Source organism: Camelus ferus, chromosome 3 (genome assembly GCF_009834535.1).
Source record: "Camelus ferus isolate YT-003-E chromosome 3, BCGSAC_Cfer_1.0, whole genome shotgun sequence".
NCBI classification, from domain to species: Eukaryota; Metazoa; Chordata; class Mammalia; order Artiodactyla; family Camelidae; genus Camelus; species Camelus ferus.
The window spans coordinates 47,636,927-47,650,855 of record NC_045698.1 but is presented as its reverse complement, the minus strand read 5'-3'; the positions used below and the strand labels follow the sequence as shown (position 1 = coordinate 47,650,855).

General features: G+C 41.7%; 1 protein-coding gene and 1 long non-coding RNA gene across 6 annotated transcripts in view; one reads left to right on the top strand and one right to left on the bottom strand.

Moving 5' to 3' along the window:
- ZNF366 (zinc finger protein 366) overlaps positions 1 to 13,929 on the top strand; it is a 266,082-nt gene that overhangs the window by 138,282 nt on the left and 113,871 nt on the right. The gene's annotated exons all lie outside the window — the stretch shown is intronic.
- Positions 64 to 13,557, bottom strand: LOC116661591. The gene is made up of 3 exons (XR_004317539.1): positions 13,247 to 13,557; positions 10,962 to 10,966; positions 64 to 74 (listed from the first exon to the last, which is right to left on the bottom strand). It is a non-coding gene; the product is annotated as an uncharacterized LOC116661591 (long non-coding RNA).

Here is a 13,929-nt window from a genome sequence, read left to right as displayed (position 1 = left end):
AGACAATCAGTGGTTAAAATCAGGCCTTTATACGACACTCCACATGACTTCTCCTTTTCCTCCTGTACTCTTCCCTCTTTCCTCTTGTACAGGTGATGGATGCTGGTGCCTGCAGAGCACTTAGAAATGCCTTCTCCACATGCCAGAGCTTCACTTCTCAGCATGGTGTTCTGGCCTGGCTTTGCCCTGCAAGTGTCCCTGGGTGTCTTTGTTCCATGTTAAATTCTGATCTAAAGGCACTGAAAGGGACAGACACGTGATGCATTTGTCCTTCCTAAGGAAGGCACCTCTGATTTTCAGTGTGGGTACTCAGATGAACCTGCAGCCTCAATAATAATACATGTGCCATAACCACTAGATCAAACGTTTCTAGATGACAAGTTCCCCCAAAAGCAGTTTCTGAGACAAGGATTTGGGTGTAAGTACTTTATTTAGAAAATGATCCTAAGAAGCACAGTGAGCAAGTGAGGATGTGAGACAGGGAACGGAGGAGAGACAATAGGAGGAGCATTGACAACATGCTTGCTAGGGGTTCTAGAACGGGGGCTCAGTTCTGTTGGGGGGCCTTGGATAGTCTGCAAAGAGTATACCTCACATTGTCCCACCAAAGTGCAAGGAAGCTGGGGTATTTACCCACTAACTTCCTCCCCTCATGGGCTGAGGGATGCTCCTGTGCATGGGCCAAGAATGCCAGGGCCAAAGAACACCCTGACGCACAGAGAGGCTGGAAGCCCCTGGCCTGGATGGGACCTGTCTGCAAGTGACTTCCAGGATGACTAGACCCAGAGTGGGCTGTGAATGGCGGTGGCTGCCGAGACTGTGCCTTCTTCCTGCTACATTCTTAGCACCTAGACAGTGCCTGGCACTTCATAAATTTTCAATAACCATTAATTGGATGAGCAGATGAATGAATAAGGAGCACATATGCACAAATACAGCTTAATGGTTCAGCAAATGCTGCTCAATTGTCAAAAACCATTTGAGACCTTTTGAAACCAGCTCAAATGTTAGTGACAGTGATTAGTAGTGGACAGGTCAAGATAATCTGCTTTCATGGGGAAGAACCCGCAAGGCCATCAAATCCAAAACCAAGAGAAGAAGTCTCCCTATAAAGCACCTTGGAAATGATAACGTGGATGTAAATAGAAAATACCATTATATTACTCCCTCTTTTCCTGAATGTTTCTGAGCACAGGGGATTCAGAACTCCACTGTGCTGCCCATCTCACTATGTTGCTTCGGTAGTTAGACAAGTTTTTTGTTTGTTTGTTTTTTTAAATATTGAACCACAATTTGTGTCCTAATTGCTCATTGGTTTCCAATGGCTTCAAATTCCAGCTTTATCACTATTAGCTCTGAGATTGTGGTTTAGTGGCTCCTGGTTTCTGTGTATTGTCTCCCTCGTCTGTATAGCTGATACACTGTACAGCTAATATACTGTACAGCTTTGTGCATAAGAGCTGGACTCTGATTTCCAACTACATTGTTCCAATTCAGGCTCCACCATTACTAGCTTGACTTAGAATGGGTTTCCTTAACCTCTCCATACCTTCGTCTCCTGATCTGCAAGACAGGTTTAATAACAGTACCTAACTCATGGGGTTGTTGTAAAGCACTTAGTAAGTGATATATGTGTTATTATTTATCACTTAGGGGTGTTGTAGATAGTAAACAAGATAATACATATAAAGCTTATGTAGAGCTTAGTGCCTGATATGGGCTCCATAAATATCAGTCATTATTATTATTTTAACTGCAGCAATATTAAAGCACTTTGTCAATTATTTGTTCCTCCTGCTTCCTCTTTTCCAGCTAAACATCCATTCCTCCTAGCATGCATGCTTAAGTTTCCATCCGTATCTACAATCTGACTTGTGCAAATGTGGTGTGACCAGCATCCTGTCCTCCACATGTTGATGTGCAACATAAAATTGCTGTGGTTTGATGAGGTATATCCTTTTAACTTTCTTCACAATCACTCCCACAGCAATTTTCACCAGCAAATGGCATCTACTTAAAATATGTACCGAAAAAACTGAAAAGTAAGACTGCACCTTACAGTTCCTGCTAGGTCTGCAGAAACCAATTTTATCTTTTGGTCAAATAGCCTCATTATTTTTTTCCATCAAATACTGCTCCATTAGCCCAGTTTCAAAACAAACAACAGAACCTATGTTAGGAACTGATAGAGAGATTGCATGCAAAACTGAGTTAGATTATGGTTGAATTGTGAGATTATGGGAGAAGAGGAAGGTATGAATGACAAAAAAGAAAGAGAGAAAGTTGAGATTCTGGTGCAGGGTCATGTTGCAGAAATGAGGTTTCAGGATTCAACTTGAACAAGCTTCTCCTGTGGCTACATCCTGGACACTACGTTAGCTTTTTCTGAGTCCTAATCACCAGTCATCCTTTAGATCTCCTTTTCACCAGCTTTTTGATCTCTGAGGCCTTGAACCTTTGGCTTTATTGACTGCAGTCCCCATCCCGTGCTCCCACCTCCACAAGACCTCAGGGTGTCACCCTGATTTACCTCTTATGCTTCTAGTAGCTCTTTTTCAAGTTCCTTCATGGTCCTACCTTAAATCTTAACAATTTAACAACCTCCTCTAGTCACTCCCTCTATATCCATTCTTGGGTATTCACAATGACATCCATGCCTTCAACTACCATCCATGCTCTCACAACCCCAAAGTCCAAATCCCTACTCCAAACTTCCCTCTTCTCTTTGAGATTGGCCCACACATTTATAATTCTAACTAGATACTTTTATCTAGACTCCTCAAAACTGAAAATGTCCAACATGAAATTCTTTACCTCCTCCCACTCCCAGCCTCTTCATCTTGCTGCATTTCCTATTTTGGATAATGACACAACTATCCAAGCCTGAAACCTAGAGGTCATTGTAGATCCCCTTGTTCTCCACTCCAGAGAGGTCCCACGGGTTGTATTTATTACATATCTCTTGCATCAGTCTTGTCTCTCCCTTGGCCCTTGGCATTGCCATTATTTAGCCATTTCCCCACCTGGACCATTTCAACAGCTTCCAAAAGATCTCCCTGCTATCATTATCTCTCCACCCTTTTTCTCCTTCTATCTCCAGCCTCCACATGGCCTTCAGAGTCATCTTCTTAAGCTCAGATGTTATCATCCTCTCTGACGTGGCATTTATAGCTCTTCATCAACTGGTCTCTCCTTACCTCTCCAGCTATTTGTTAATACTTAAGGATTAATATTTTATCTGTTGAAATTAACCAATTAAAATATTTATTGAACACCTATGTGCTTAAGATTATGTTAGGCTTTGGAGGACCACATGATCTTCAACTTCTAAGAGCTTTCAAAACTAACATGAAAAGAATTACTGCATAATTAAGTGCTTAATTGTGTGGTGTAGACAAAAAGCAATATATTTCCAAGTTGGTCTTCTAAGGTTCACAGAAATCCACAAATATGTGTACACATATAAATGATGCATGCGTAGTTCCTTGATGAAGAGTTTATAATGTGCATCTGCCTTGGTAACACTAGTTATTTATGCTATGAAGCAGGAGGGAGGTCACCTCTATCAGGCAATAAGCCTTCATTAGTTTGAGTGCTTACTTCACAAAATTACTTATTTTATTGCATATTCATCCTACTCTTATCTCAGTAGGAAGGAAAATGGTCTCTGTAATTGAAACCAAAAGTGGGCCATTGCTTATACTTCTTGGAGGGATATAAATCAGACAAAGTCAATGTCAGGTCAAATAGGCAAGGTAAGGTAGAAAACCCACTCACACCTGTGTTACAAACTGCCTGCTTATTCCAGCAGCCCCCGCCCCTTCCCCAACTGATATGTTGAAAACTAATCCCCAGAGTGTTGGTATTTGGAGGTGGGGACTTTGGGAAGTAATTAGGTCATAAGAGTGGAGCCCTCATGAAAGAGATTAGTGTCCTTGTAGGAAGAGAAGGGAGAGAGATGACCTCTCTCAGCCATGTGAGGATACAGGAGAAGGTAGCTACCTACAGGCCAGGAAGCAGGTCCTCATCAGATACCAGAACTGTTGGTGCCTTGATCTTAGACTTCCCAGTCTCTAGAACTGTGAGAAATAAATGTTTGTTGTTTAAGTCACCCAGTCTATGGTACTTTCATTATATCAGTCTGAACTGATTAAGATAAACTCTTTAGCCTAAAGACCTAAATCAGTATATTGTAAGTGTAAATTAGTGTATTGCCCAGCTGCAAGATAAAGAAATCTAGCTCAAAGCAGAGAACCCCCCACAGTCTAATGCAGGTCTAGTTCTTTCATTATGAAGCCCGGGCAGGCTGCTCATTATGATGCTCTCATCTTGTCAAATCCCCATGCAGAACTCCACACGGAGGTCATAAGGACCCAGCTTCCTCCCTCAAAATAGATAGATTCGGCTTTGCAAAAAGAAAACCTGTTTAGATAAAACATGGTGCCCTTTCCTTTCCCTGTGAAAAGTGTTCTTAGGTGAGTTATCAGAGTGTAGAGAAGTGATATCATCTCTCCTTGTTCTTGCTCATTAATTTGTACCTTGAAACAAAAGGAACTGGTACTGATGGGTTTAAATCATGCAGGAGGGTTTTCCTTGGAGTGGCCTGAACTTCAGACTATGAGCCAGGAAGCTTGAGCATAGTTCTGACCCTGCTGTTAACCAGTTGTGTGTGCCTGGTAAGCCCATTAACTTCTGGAATCTCAAGCTCCTTATTCCTCATAAGGTCTCGCTGGCGATAAACACATTTTATGTGAAAACATTTCAGGAAGTTTGGGGCCCTAAAAAATGTAGGATATCTGAGACTCCTACTGTGACCCTTCAAAGCGCCTTGGGCCATAATCCCTTTGTGATTTGCCTCTGCCACGTTTACCATCATGGTGGCACCTGCTCACTTGTTCCAGCGCCAAAAATAGCTTTAAAAGGATCTCTTGTACTAATACAGTGTTTTCAACTTTTGAAAACACTTTTACACACACCATTTCATTTAATCCTCATAATACCTCTTTGAAATAGGCAGAGCAAGAATTATTCTTACTCTTATTTTAGGGATGAGGGAACTGAGGCTCAGAGTCCAGAAGTGTTTCCCTTCTTTTGACTTCTCCCAACTCCCCAGCTTCTCTCTCTGCTTCTCCTGAGGTTCACACGTCAGTTTTTCAGATCCTCCTCCATCCTCTGTGCCTTCCAGATTAGAGCCTAGAAGCTTGAATTGGTCTCCCCCACTTCCCTCTCACCAGCTCCCCCAAGACAAATGTTCTCTCTTTCTCCTTTAAATCTCAAGTTTTCTATAATTCTTTATCTGGGAGAAAGAGAAAAACCCCAGTCTTTCTGGAAGCATGTACTGCTTGCCTAGCCTAGGCCAGGTACTCTGCCTATTCTCAACCTTCCTCCCTTCCTTTTTACTCTCCATCACTGTGAAAATCATTTATGCAGCAAATATTCCTTGAGTTCCTATTTTTTTGCAGGGCACTGTTTAAACATTTTTAGTGAAAGGAGCAGGTATATGCAAAAATCTCACAGTGGCAGGGGCAACTATTTGCATTTTTAAGTGGTGTGTCTGTTTTATGATTGCCCTGTGTTCCTCTACGTGGTATTTTCAGTCTTGGACTATAAGTTGCATGAGGATGGGTCCCTATATTCTGAACTCACCACTAGCTGATATATGAAGAGAGATACTTCATCAGGGCGTTTTTGTCTACCTCAGTGATTTCCACTGATATTAAAAGTCAGGACTGGTAGAGACATGAAAACAAAACAGGACAGTCTCATCTCAAAAGAAATAGCTGAAGAAATGGTGGCAAAACTTTTTAAATTATTGAATGGTGTATGTTCTTTAGTCATTATATATAAGACTACAGAGATTCTTCTTCACCCGGATGCTGAGTTAATGGAAATTTTCTCTGAAGAACCAGCTACATTATAAATGCTCATTTGTGCATCTGCTACATGAACCCTGTAGTGAAGTGTAAGTTTAAGACCTTCTTAATTCATTAATCTGTAACTCTTTGCTTCTGGAAGCTACAGACCTTGTGCCTTGTCATCATTTTTGTAAAGCATTACTTGGGGTAGTGTTCACTGTAAAATACTGAGCTTATTAAGAGTTTTGGGGCCCCTGATTAACTTTCACAGCAAAAGCTATGTTAAGTAAATTAGGTGCCAAATAAATCTAAAATGACTGTGGAAAGTCATCAGCTAAATTAAGATGCCGACAGCTCACATAACAAGATGTGAAGCAATGGTAATTAAGGAAAATAATCACCTTTGCTGCTGAGAAGACAGGTTTGACCCCCAGTGAAGTAACTCCCAAGGCATCTGTTTTCTAAAAGACAGCTCTTGCTTTGTTCCGCTGTGAAGGGCAAGAGAGACAAGACATCCTTTTCTGTATTCCAGTATTCACTATATGCTCTAATGGAGAGAATTATGTTTAGGAAATAATCTTGTTCGAGGCAGAAGGCTAGATTCAGGAATTACCCAAGATCTCTTATAACCCTAGGTGTGGCCGACTCACAGCTCCCTTCCCCTCAACTCTCCTCTCTATTTACAAGGCAAGGAAACTAAAACTTCACCTTTTAGACTCCTTCAGCTGCTGAGATGTTAATGGGAATTGCTGGATACAGGTTCTGGGGAAGCTTTTCAAAAGGAATAGATGTGACTGGCCCGTCCATCCTGACTTGTGTTCCTTTCTTCCTACTTGGATGGTGACCAGGATGCCCACCTGGAGATGCAGGAGCCATGTTTGAAGGAAGGCAGCAAGGGAAGCCAAAAGGAGCCTGGACTGCTTGCTTCTGGGCTCTTTCTCGCTTGAGAGAAGAACTCCTATCTGTTGAAGCTATTTTCAGCAGGATTTTTGTTGTTTGCAGTCAAGATACCAGCCTAATTTTAGGAATTTTCAGCTCAGAGGATAATTCCTCAGCAGTGCTGTTAGGTTTAGTAGAAGTAAAGTAACAGCGACAGTACTCTGTTCTTCAGGGTAACAATTTACATTAGGGATTTTCAGACAATGACGTGAACTCTGGAGAACTCACAGCCAGACCCATGATTATAGGCCCAGTGTGAGCAGTGTTCTCATTGGGCCCTTCCCTCTCTCAATCTGGTGACAGTTCACTTCTCGGCAGATAACTCTCCATCAATTTCAGAGGACTCATTTGGGAAGCAGGATTATATCTTATTTACTGACTTCTTGGAATGACGCTTCTGTGTTTGTTCTCTTGGGATCTAGTATTAAACCCTTCCTGCTCCAAAGAATGCTTCTAAAGTTATAAAGACCAAGAAGGGTTTCCTGGCTATATTACTTACAGCTACCATACTTGGGTTCTTCTGTACAATCCTGGAAATGAAGCAATGACAACAAATTCAGACCTAAAAGGGAGGAAGGAAAGGAGAATGAGAGGATGATGAACATTAACTGCTACAGAATATGCTCTCCTAGGTCACAATCTGTTTGTCATGCCCCTCCACATACACTTTGTACACTCCTTGAGCATTTAAGTAACAGGACAACAGTGGTCAACTGGTGAAGTGAATCATAATGCCTCTGCTTGCTTCCTCTTTGTATGAGGTGCCTATACAGAAGGAATAGGATTGATTCATTTTTCCACCCTTGCCAACGGCCTAGTTGTATACATTTTAGGAGATTTTATACTTAATTATGGGACACACTGAGGATTTGGTTATATTACTTCTTGAGATGTGATTTCTTTAATTTCCTCAACAAATATTTATTGAACACTGCTTTAGTTATCTACTACTATATCACATAGTACCCCAAAACTTAGTGACCTGAAACAAAAAAATAAGCATGCATTATCTCACACAGTGTTTGAGTGTCAGGAGTTCAGGAGCAATTTAGCTTGGTGATTCTGGTTTAGACAAGACATCAGCGGGGCTGCAATCATCTGAAGTCTAGACTGAGGCTGAAGGAGCCAGTTCTAAGACTGCTCACTCACATGGTAATTGGCTGGAGGCTTCAGTCAGTCACAGAATGTGCATAGGAGACCTCACTAGGTAGTGCTATTCCTTCCCAGAATGATTCTCAATGACTCTTAGCTCCACCCTCTGTGTCATAGTTCCTTATCCACCAAAGGTAATCTGTGTGTGCAGCTGCAGAGTTTTCTTCCTGTAGAAGTTTGTGAGTCTAGAGGCTGCTTTTGCTTTTGTACTATCTCTGCCCCTTTTAATACAAGTGGACATATTTCCAAAAATAAAATCTGTGGGTCTGACAAAACTTTGTGGGTTTGTAATCCTATTGATGTTCACTGCATTAGGTAAAAGCAACATCCGCAGCTTGTTTCAAGATAAGTCTTTCTCTTCTTGAGCTTCTCTGAAACTGCAGAGGGACAACAGCCTTTTGCTTCTTAGAAGCTCTGTTGACTTCATAGTTCTCCAAGCACAACCTTGGGTCTTTCTGAATCATAAAGGATTTCATGGTCAATTCCTTGGCATTATCTTTAGACCATGTTTTTTTTCTGATAGTACCCTCAAAAGAGTTTGCTAGAAGGGCAAACTGGCAAGCTTTAAATATAACACTTCCTGGATTCTTTGCGTTTCTCAGTCCTTCCTTTAGCTTATCTTTTGCCTCTTAAATTTTACCATAAGCAGCAAGAAGAAACAGATGGCATCTTCAACACTCTGACTGGAAATCTCCTTTGGTCAGCCAAATCATCAGGTGCTTTTTCTAATTTCTACTATGTTGCTAAACACTTTGCCACTCCATAAGATCGGCTTTCCTCCTCTCCTCTAATTCCTAATAGATTTTTCCTTATTTTCCTTTAAGCCTCACCTGCAGCCTCCTCAAAGGCTATCAAGCTTCTACTCTCAGAACCTTCAGGGCTCTTCAGGCTTCTCTAAAAGTTTCTTCTAAGTCCATGCAACTTCTGCCTGCTTCCCAGTTCCAAAGTCATTCTCATGTTTCAGTTTTTTACTAAAGCAGCACTACTGCACTTTCAGGTACTAAAATCTAAATTAAATATCTATTGTTGTATAAGAATTACTCAAAAACTTAACATCGAAAAACAAAAAACATGTATTACCGCAAACAGTTTCTGTGGGTTAGGAATTTGGTAATGGCTAGCTCGAGGTTTGGCTCAGGTTCTCTCTTCATAGTGTAGTCAAGACGTCAGCTAGGGCTGCACAGGCATCAGAAGGCTTAGCTAGAGCTGGAGGATCCATTTCTAAGACAGCTCACTTGGCTACTGGAGGAGGCCTCCAGTCAGGGCTGCTTGAGTATTCTCATGTCATGGCAGCAGGCTTCTCCTAGAGTGAGTGATCTTGCGAGAGAAAGCAAGGCAAAGCCGTAATGTCTTTCATGACCAAGCCTCAAAAGTCACAAACCATAATCTCCTTCATATCCTTTTGGTGGCATAGGTCAGCTCTATTCAATATGGGAAGAGACTACACATGGACATGACTACCAGAAGGTGAGGATCCTTGGGGCCGTCACAGAAGCTGGCTACCACAAACACTTACCAGGGCCAAGCTTCTATAGAGGGCACAACCAGGGGCAGAAGAAAAGGTCTCTTTCCTCAAGGAACGTAAATTCTAACTTGGGTGATTAGACATATACACAAAATAATGTGAAAAAAAAATCATTGAATTCTATAACCAAATTGCTGGAACTGTAAGGAAAAAGCACTCACTTAATGCCTTTCTGTGTTTATTTCTTCTACTAGCTCATAAGTTCCTGGCAGGGCCTTACTCATCTTTATTCCTCACAGGGCTCAGCCTAGGGCCTTGCCAAATATATGTTTAGTAAATACTTCTTAAGTAAACAAAACCCTCTGGCAAGGTCAAGGAAAACTAAAAACTAAGAATAGGCCATTGGATCTAATGATTAAATCTATTGCTTTAGAAAAAATGACTTCAGGAGGCTATTGGAATAAAACTGAGATTGCAGAAGGCTAAGGAAGTGATGAGAGTAGATCAAGTTTGGAGGTAAAATATCAGGTAGAGACTGGGTTTAGTTTAAGAGGAGTTGGCCAAAAGGTGGTGTTCTAAATTTAAGGGAGATTTGGGCATTTTTCTAGGCAAGAGAGGATTCAGAAAGAAGAGAAGAGAAAATGGAACTGTAGACAAACTTTGATAACTAATGAAACAATAGTCCCAGGAAGGACTCACAAGCATAGATAGAGGACTAGGCGTAGAAAAGAAAGGGGGCATTTCTTTCTTAGAAGAAGGATAGATGATAATGGGACATTTTAGATTGATGAAAAGGGAAGTTTTGTTAGGTCATGTTGAGTGGCCTTGATTTTTTTAGTGAGGTTGGGACAACATCATTCTGTAGACTGAGGGGATGAAGGGAATAGAAGCTGGAGGACGCTGGATGGGGAAGAGCTGTTGGAAGAGGCTTGAGAGGGATGACCCCAGTCCTCCTGGGTGGCAGTGAGCACCCTGCGGGGGCTGGGTCATCTGGATCTCTAGGAGAACCAGTGTGCATGGGGGCACAATGCCCTCTGGCTTCACTCAGCGGGCTATGAGCAGAAGGACAGGAAATAAATGGAAAATAACAGCTGCTGATACAAATGGCGATGGTGGGGAATCTCAGGAGACCTGGTCCATCTGATTTCCACCCTGACTGATTGTTTGCATTACGTGGTGTAATTTCTTTCCTTTGAAAATCACTATAAACCTTAGATTGAGGAAAAATGGCATAATCTGTCACTTAAATGTGTGGTGTGTAATGGGGAAAATATGGAAAAGGGCTTAAATCTTTTGAACAGTTCTTAGCAAGAACAATTTAAGATTCAGTTACTGATTAGCACTGCTTCAGATCAAGTAAGAAATGTCAATATCCTCTTTATATTTTCAGCCCACAGGAAATAAACACTTCGTTTTCATGATCTTCCATAGATAGATCCTATAATGAAATCATAAAGCCAGCTGCATTTTATGAAGAATATTCTCGAAAGTATAGAGAATAGTACTGGACGGGGTCTTAGGAGACCTGGGTTCTATTCCAGCTCTGCCACTATCTCTGTGACTCCGGGCAAGTCACTTAATCACTGCTGGGCCTTAACCACTCATTTGTAAAATAGGAAATGGATTGGATGCTCACCAGTGCTTTTCAGCTCTAACATTTTATGGTTCTATGGTTTCCAGCCCATCAAATCACTTAGATTTTCCTCTGTGAGTTGGACACTAGGGGTCACATTTAGATAACCACCCAAACACATCTGTCTGAGTTTGCTAAACATGCCCCATTTCCTTCAATAGATGGCTCTCAGCAGCTAGATAATGATTGGTCTACTTTCTCACTTTAAACATTCTTAAATAAGATTGTATTGTTTCCCTTTCTGGTGGGCTGAGAATTCTGGCGGAAAGTGAGAAACATTCTCTGATTCAGGCTTTTTTCTTTGGATTAATGCGATTTTCTCTCTTTCACATGACCCCAAATTAAGTGAATTGTTCACTCATGGGGCAAATAAATTCTTCCTGAAACTTTCATATTTTTCCTCACCAATACTTTTTCCTGTCTGGGTGGTAGTATCCCCAAATAGATCACTTTTAAAAAATCAGAATTGCTTTCATGGAAAACTTTTTTTTTGCATTATTATTATTATATTTTTAAAATTGTAGTATAGTAAGTTATTGTAAACCTCTTAGGAGAAAACATAGGCAAAACATTTTCTGACATAAATCTTGGCAATGTTCTCCTAGGGTAGTCTACCCTGGCAATAGAAATAAAAGCAAAAATAAACAAATGGGACCTAATTAAACTTACAAGCTTTTGCACAGCAAAGGAAACCATAAGCAAAACAAAAAGACAACGTATGGAATGGGAGAAAATACTTGCAAATGATGAGACTAACAAGGGCTTAATTTCCAGAATATATAAACAGCTCATACAACTTAATAACAGAAAACCATTCCTGAGAGCTTCTCATGAATGATTCAAATTTCTTCAACAACCTGGTTTTGTTATCTGTTTTGCTTTCAGGAGAAGCCACCTAGAGAGATAGGCTCCTTCTCCAATTTCCTTGCCAGAAGTTCTCTGAAATTTTTCTTTATCATGTTCCCATTTCAGCATTCCTCTTTCCAGCCTGAGTCACATTTGCCCTACCTTAATGTTCAATTCTCAGGGAAGATGGAGAATTAAAATTATTAGTCAACATGGGGAAGGATAATGTTACAAACCATTCTCACACTTAATAGCAATGCTTTCCTGCATCTACATAGCTTCACAGTTTCGAAAGTGTCTTTACATATATTATTTGCTTTGAGTATCACTGGTGTTCTTTATCCCTCTTATATCTCCTTTGCTAAGAAATAAAGCCTAAGGGGGATATGGAAATGAAGGCAAAGCAGTGAAGGCAGCCAGCCTGGAGAAGTGGGTGAAACTCTAGTCTTGGCAACTTGGATTAAGTCCTGACTCTGTGTATCTTTGGGCAAGTCACTCTCCTTCTTTGAGCCTGGATTTCCTCATCTGAAAATTGTGAATATGAGTACTCACTCTACCCATGGGCTGTCAAGTGGATGGTCATTTCTTACCTTCCTGCAACCAATTTACCATGCTCAATGTCCTGAGTGAGAGTTTAAAGGAAATGCCATCAGAGGTACAGTTTTTACTCCTGGGCGGAGCTACTGTCTCGGCTGCCCCTCCTTCCAGTCCTGGTACTGAGTTATGCAGACAACCTAGAAGAAAATCAGGAGAACCTTTGCTTCCTTCCTTCAAGCCTAGAGACAGCAGGGTTCCCTGCCTTATTTCCTCCAAACACAAAGACAGTCCTCTCCTCTTTCCTCCCACTCTTGTTCCCCCAGGAACCCAAATGCCTCCACCTTAAAATCATCTCAGTGCTCCAAACCCCTCAGATCAGAGGACTCTGGGTGTGAAGCCTGGGTGCCACAACAGACCAAGGCTTGCACACCCCTTGCTTTTTCCACTAACGTTTTGCTCCTGCTGCGGTTTTGTGGTAATGCTCCCAGGGTAAGAGGTTGTTTAATTTCCTCTACCTCTTTTCTGGACTTAGAATATCCTCCTTTACAGCAAAGCATGCTGGAAAGCATTGGCACTGGAGTCAGAAAGATCCACGTTCGCCAAGCAGTGACTAGCTAGGCAAGTTATTTAACGTCCCTGAGCCCTGGTTTCCTGCCAATGTAGGACATGGCACAGTGTGGACACTCGGGATGCTGCAGGGGACACTTCTTGTTGTCCCAGGATTGTGGCAAAAGCAAAAGTGAGCACAGTAGGCACTAAGCGCTCTACATTTCAAGTTCCATCAACAGCCAGTGAGCTTGGGAGGAAAAGAGAAGGAACCTCCACCCCATCTGTGGACCTGGAAGGAGGTGGAAGTGGATCCTTGCGTCCACATGGAGGAGCTCAAAGGGTAGTGGAGAGGCAGGAGGTGTAGGGCTGCCAAGTAGCCTCAGGGTTACACGATGGGATGCCCAACCCAGCAGAAGAACTGCAGTGTGCGTGTGGGTCCCAAGGGAGATGCAGATGCCCCTTTGGGAAAAAGGGTTCATCAATGGGGAGGCTGGAGTGAAGCTGAACCCCACCCTAAGGAAACCTGGGTACCATCTGTGAGTAGAACACCCATTAGCAGAGGCCACCAGAAGTAGGCAAGAGTTTGGGCCAGTCGTAAAGGTGGAGAAGGAGAAAGTTCAAAGGCAGAAAAAAAGGGAAGACAGTGTGAAGAGCAGATTTCATTTACTCTCATCCCACAGTTGAGGGGAGGGGAAGAGTTGAGATTGGAATGAAGTTTTAATATAAATAAGAGTGCATCTTAAATAGCAAAATGAGACGGCTCCAATCACTGTAGGTGGTAAGAGTGTTAACAGAAGCTGGCAAAGGGCTATGTTTGGACCAGCTACCATAAATGGGACAGGAGGGTATCAAGAAAGCCTATTTAGGAGTAATTCAGAAAACGAATAAATAAATAAAATAAGTAAGTAAGTAAGTAAGTAAGTAAGTAAATAAATAAATAAATAAATAAATAA